Below are 5,792 nucleotides of genomic sequence, written 5' to 3'. Positions count from 1 at the left end.
ATGTTGATCTTCAGATCTACACTGAAGACTGCAGTCCTTGACCTTCTGCAGCAAATGCTTTGTGTCTTCCTCAGGTTATGTCATCAGCATAACACAGGTTGTTGCTGAGTCTCCCTCCAATCCTGATGCCATATTCCTCCTCATAAAGTCCAGCCTCCTGAATTAATCGGTTCTGCATAGAGATAGAAAAGGTTTGGAGACAGGATGCATTCCTGACACACTCCTTTCCCAGTTTTGAACCATGCAGTGTTTCTTTGCTGTTCTGAGGACTGCTTCTTGGTCCAAGTATAGGTTTCACATGAGCACAATCAAGTGCTCTGGGCTTCCCATTCTTCTCAAGGTTAGCCACAACTGTTTGTGATATACATAAAATGTCTTTGCATAGTCAATGAAACACAAATAGACATTTTTTCTGATACTCTGCTTTCAGCCAATATCCGTCTGATGTTGATGATAATGTCTCTAGTGCCACAGTCTCCTCTAAATCCAGCCTGCATTTCTGGTATTTCTCTATCAGTGTACTGTTCCAGTTGGTTTTAGATAATCTTCAGCAGGATTTTGCTTGCATGTGTTATCAATGATACTGTTCGATAATTTTCACACTCTGTTGGGGCACCTTTTTTTTTTTAATGGAAACAAATATGGATTTCTCCCAGTCAGTCAGCTAGGTAGTTGTAATCCAGATTTCTTGGCACAACTTGAGCACATCTAGGGCAACATCTGTATATTGAAATATGGTATTAATTTGGTATTCTATCAATTCCTGGGGTCTTATTTTTTGCCAACTCCTTCAATGCAGCTTGAACTTCCTCCTTCATCACCGTTGCCTCTTGATCATATGCTGTTTCATGAAATTCTATGTCAGCCAGTTCTTTTTAGTACAGTGACTCTGTGAACTCTTTTGATGCTTCCTGGATCATTCAGTATTCTCCCTGTAGCATCCTGTATAGTTATAAAAATCAGAAAAGGTATGCATCAGAGTTGTGTCTTTTCTCCTTGCCTATTCAGTTATTTGAGGAACTGGCCTATGTGAATAAAAATGTGGTACCAGAGTTGAAGGAAAACTCATTAACAATTGCAGTATGCAAATGACACAATCTTGCTTGCTGACAGCGAAGAGGACTTGAAGTATTTGCTGAAGGTCAAATACTGAAGCCTTTAATGTGGATTACATCTCAGCATCAAGAGAACAAAAATCCTCACCACTAGACCAATAGGCAACATCATGACAGATGGAGAAGAGATTGAAATTGTCAATGATACACAATTTTTACCAATGATCACAGCAGTCAAGAAATTAAAAGATGTATAGCATTGGGGAAATCTGCTGTGAGAGGCCCTTCCAAGGTTCTAAAGAGCAGCAATACCAGTTTAAAGACTAAGGTTTACCTTATTCAAGTCAGAGTATTTTCAATTGCTTTGCTTGGGAAGGTGAAGGGACACTGCAAGAGAGGAAGACCGTTGATGAGATTCAGTGACTGGGGTAATGGGGCTAGGTGTGTCAGAGACAGTGAGGTTGACACAGGTTAGAGCAGAGTCCAGAGATGTTGTACATAGGGTCACTATGAGTCGCAAACGCCTTTACAGCACATAACAACGAAACTTTATATAAAATTCTCAGATGAAAACATACATGTAAATTTTTATGACTTTGGATTAAAAAATAGTTTTTTAGATAAAAGTGGTATCAGGGTTGTATCTTTTCTCCATACTTTATCAATGTGTATGCTGAGCAAATAATTTAGACATTGGACTATATAGGGAAGAATGTAGCTTAGAATTAGAAGACTCATCAACAACTCAAGTTTTATAGATGACACAGCCTTTCAGAAAGTGAAGAAGATGTGAAGCACTTACTGAAGAAGATAAAAAAAAGAGTTCCATATGGATTACATCTCAACATAAAAAAAATGAAAATACTAAAGATGCATCAACAATATGCGTTATGTAGATGACATAACCCTGCTTGCTGAAACTGAGGAGGACCTGAAGCACTTGCTGTGGAAGATCAAAGACTGCAGATTTCAATATGGATTGAAGCTTAGTATCAAGAAAAGAAAGATTTCTCACCACTGGGCCAATTGGCAACATCATGATAGATGGTGAAGAGATTGAAATGGTTCACAGCTTTAGTTTACTTGGCTCCACAATCAACACTCTGGGCACCAGCATCCAGGAAATTAAATGACATATTGCATTGGCAAAGTCTGCTGTTAGAGACCTCTCCAAAGTACTGAAGAGCAACAATGTCAGTCTGGAGACTAAGGTGTGCTGATACAGGCCATGGTCTTTGCAATCACTTGCTATGCGTCAGAGAGGTGGACAATGACTAGGGATGATAGAAGAAAAATTGATTCCTTTGAGCTATCGTTTTGAAGAAGAATATTAAATATACCATGGACTGCCAAGAGAACGAACATGTTCATCCTGGAGAGGGTTAAACCAGGCTGCTCCTTGGAGGCAAGGATTCTGAAGCTTCATATGACGTACTTTGGACATGCTGCAAGGAGGGACCAGTCCTTGGAGAAGGGCGTCATGCTGGGGAGGGTGGAGGAACAGTGCAGGAGAGGAAGACCCTTGATGAGATGTATTGATTCAGTGACTGGGGTAATGGGGGTAGGTGTGTGGGAAACAGATTGGCACAGGATAGAGCAGGGTTTAGAGCTGTTGCCCATAGGCAACTCGAAGGCACATAATGGCAACAACAACATTAGACCAATAGGTAACACGATAGAGAAAAGATTGGAATTGTCAAAGACTACATTTTACTTGTCTCCACAATCAACACCCATGGTCACATCAGTCAATAAGACATGTTGCACTGGGAAAATCTGCTATCAGGGACCGCTCCAAAGTACTAAAGAGCAAGGGTTGGTTTAAGTTTAAAGTCTAAGGTACACCTGATGCAAGCTATGGTATTTTCAATTGCTTCATATGCATGTGAAAGTTGGACAATAATAAGGAAGACCAAAGATTAACATGTCTTTGAATAGTGGTGTTGTAGAAGAGTGTTGAGTATAGTTCAGAGTGTCAAAAGGACAAACAAATCTGCCCTGAAGGAAGTGCACTCAGGGTGCCCCTGAGAGGCAGGTGTGGTGAAACTTTGACTCACTTTGGACATATGCTTGTGAGGAACCAGTCCTTAGAGACATCATGGTAGGAAAGGTAAAGTGTTAGTGAAAGAGAGGAATCTCAAGGAACTAGATTGCATAGATTGACTTAGTGACTGTAGCAGTGGGCTTGAGCATAACAGAGGTAGTGTGGATGATGGTGCAGGATAGGGCCAGGTTCAGATCTGTTGTTCATAGTGTCATTAGAAGGGAGCTCTGGTGGCCTAGTGGCAAGAAGCTGTGCTGCATTCCCGAAGGTGTGCAGTTTGAATCCACCAGATCCTCTGCTGGAGAGGGGCAATCTCCTCCGGTGCCAATCAGATCTGACTCGATGGTACACAACAAGAAAAAAACAAAAGAAACCATAGTCATAGTGTCATTAGAGTCACAGTTGATTCAATGACACTGAAATAACAGAAAAATAACTGCTAGCTCTGGCTAGTAGGAAAGAAACACCACTGAAATCCTTAAAAATCCAGTTAACACTTAGCTGTTAATGAGTGTCTGAAGGTTTTGATGCGTAGTTACATAGAACATGATTGTCTGGTTGGTATTTTTGACTTGATATAATTTTGCTCCATTATGTTTGATTCTCTCCATGAGGAAAACCTTTGTTGCTTTGTAGTGGAAAGATCTCTGCAGTGTCTTCCCTCAGGAATGCTGGTTCTTACTGAGCGGGACACTTCAGCAGACTGAGGGTTCCGAGGCATCTGAGGATCTATATAATTGGTGACATGCATTTATTTCTTCTGCCAGGGGCCTAGAGTTTTTAATTAGGATCTGACAGTGACCTGACAGAGCTGTCTTGTTTTAGTTTCCAATTTTCTTTACAGCTCTGCAACTCTTATTAAATCCTAAATTTGTGTTCAACTATTCTCTCATGCAATAGGACATCAGTAACTGGGTCATCATTTTGTATCAGGAATATTCCGTGACTCACATAAATGAGATTGGATCCTAATTTGCCATCATGTGAGGAGCGATTTGTTCCCCCAAACTCAACTTTAAAGCTTGGTTTCTTGGGTAACTCTTGGTACCAGCTGTGCAAGTTGGGTCTTCTAAGAAGATACTGAGATGGAGTTTGGGGTGCAGGAGCTTTATTGGGGGGAACTCTGGCAGCAATCCCAAAGCCGCACAGTTTGAATCCGCTAGCTGCTCCGTGAGAGAAGAACGGGCAGTCTCCTTTCATGTGATTAACTGCTTCTGAAGACCCACCAGAAAAGCAGCTCTGGTTCAGTTCTAACCCGATGGTATAAAACAAACAAAACAATGCCTTGGAAAGAGTAAATGGGAGGGAGCAGATTTATATAAGAAAAGGCTTCAGACCATGATTCATATTTGATGCTGTTGGAATAAACAAATTTGGTTGGCAGAAAGCAGAATTGGACACAATGACCTTGAATGGTGATATGTCTTTCATAAATGCCTGTTGGGATACAACAGTGAAAGAATGGAAACCCTAAGTCTCTGTAAACTTTCATTAAAAGTAATAAAAAAAAATGCCATCCCTTAGAGGAGCTGGACAGACAGCCAGGCACAGGACTTTACAGCATGAGCACGGACTTGACTCAAAATCTCAGGTAGATTCTGAAGGCACCAACACCTAGAAGCAGTCAGACCACTGTACTCCTTGAAGCTGAATGAATGAATAGCCTTCCTGATGGCTTAATGGCCAGCTTGACTACAACATCCCTACTGACAGGAGAGAGATATCATCCTGAAAACAAAAGCAAAACAAAAAGGGAACTAAGAGAGTTTGTGGATTTTCCCCTCCAGCTATTTGACAATGTACTCCATTTTTTGACAATGCTTCTTTTCCATCATTCAAAATTTAAAAATCCTGTTGCTGTTGAGTCAGAACTGACTCCTGGTTGATCCTCCTAGTTGCTTGGTTTTCTGAGGCAGTAAATCCCACAGGAGGATATTCTCAGTATTTTCTTTCAGTGTCGCTGGTAGACTCAAACCTCCAGTTAGGCACAGTTAGCAGGGAAAACACCCTACAGATTCCTAAAATATTTTCCAAACATTTCCCTACCCCAAACCATGTGCTTGTAAAGCATTAAAAACCACAGGGCAAGACTTTGCGATCTCTTGAATGTTTTACATATTTTTTAAAAAAAAATTAAGTTTAAGTTCATAAATCATATTGGTTTTTCATTTACTTATTCATACACATTTTCTTTTATAAAATTAATTATAATTGTTGTTGTTGTTATGTGTCGTTGAGTCACTTGCAACTCATAGCGACCCTATGTACAACAGCCCTAAACTGCTCTATCCTGAGCCAATCGCACTGTCTCTGACACTCCCATCCCAATTATCCCAGTCACTGAATCAATGCACCTCATAGAGGGCCTTCCTCTCCTGCACTGTCCCTCCACCCTCCCAAGCATGATGTCCCTCTCCAAGGACCGGTCCTTCCTTACAACATGTCCAAAGAATGTTAGACGGAGCCTCAGAATCCTTGTCTCAAGGGAGCCACCTGGTTTAACCCTTTCCAGGATGAATCTGTTTGTTTTCCTAGCAGTCCATGGTACCCTCAATACTCTTCTCCAGCGCCACAGCTCAAAGGCACCAATTCTTCTTCTATCCTCCTTAGTCACTGTCCAACTCTCTGATGCATAACAAGTGATATCAAAGACCATGGCCTGTATCAGACACACCTTAGTCTCCAGGGAGACA

This window comes from Elephantulus edwardii, unplaced genomic scaffold, assembly GCF_000299155.1.
Source record: "Elephantulus edwardii isolate Elephantulus edwardi_28Jun2011 unplaced genomic scaffold, EleEdw1.0 scaffold00006, whole genome shotgun sequence".
Taxonomy (NCBI): Eukaryota; Metazoa; Chordata; class Mammalia; order Macroscelidea; family Macroscelididae; genus Elephantulus; species Elephantulus edwardii.
The sequence above is the reverse complement of the archived record's forward strand: the minus strand, read 5'-3'. Positions refer to the sequence as shown.